Below are 348 nucleotides of genomic sequence, written 5' to 3'. Positions count from 1 at the left end.
GAGGTGGCCTTCAGGGCTGTGCTGCCCTCGGGCCGGGGCGGGGGCAGCCGTGGCTCAGGTGGCAGTGGCCTGCAGGTGACATCTTGGCCTCTGACCCCTCCTCCGGCCCAGGTCCCCATGTTGGCTCCCAACTCTGGCCAACCCCTGTCTGACCCGCTTCTTCCTTGCGTGAGGTCCGGGCTGCTGGGAAGACACCCTCCTGCCTGGCGGGTCTCCTCCAGGGGTATCCAGAACCCGCCTGGGACACTCAGGGATCCCAGGGCCAGACCCGGGAGAGACGGTCTGCTTTCTCAGGCATTTCTCTAGCTGTGTAATTCTGGTCCAGTCTCAAGAGGTTTTTTTTTTTTT

The 348-nt window shown here is 62.9% G+C and overlaps 1 protein-coding gene across 5 annotated transcripts in view; it reads left to right on the top strand.

Moving 5' to 3' along the window:
* The window catches only part of CUNH5orf58 (chromosome unknown C5orf58 homolog), a 16,388-nt gene that overhangs the window by 1,110 nt on the left and 14,930 nt on the right, over window positions 1–348 (top strand). The window lies entirely within an intron of this gene.

Source organism: Tupaia chinensis, unplaced genomic scaffold, assembly GCF_000334495.1.
Source record: "Tupaia chinensis unplaced genomic scaffold, TupChi_1.0 Scaffold000234_1, whole genome shotgun sequence".
Lineage (NCBI taxonomy): Eukaryota > Metazoa > Chordata > Mammalia > Scandentia > Tupaiidae > Tupaia > Tupaia belangeri.
This window is presented reverse-complemented; position numbering and strand designations above follow the sequence as displayed.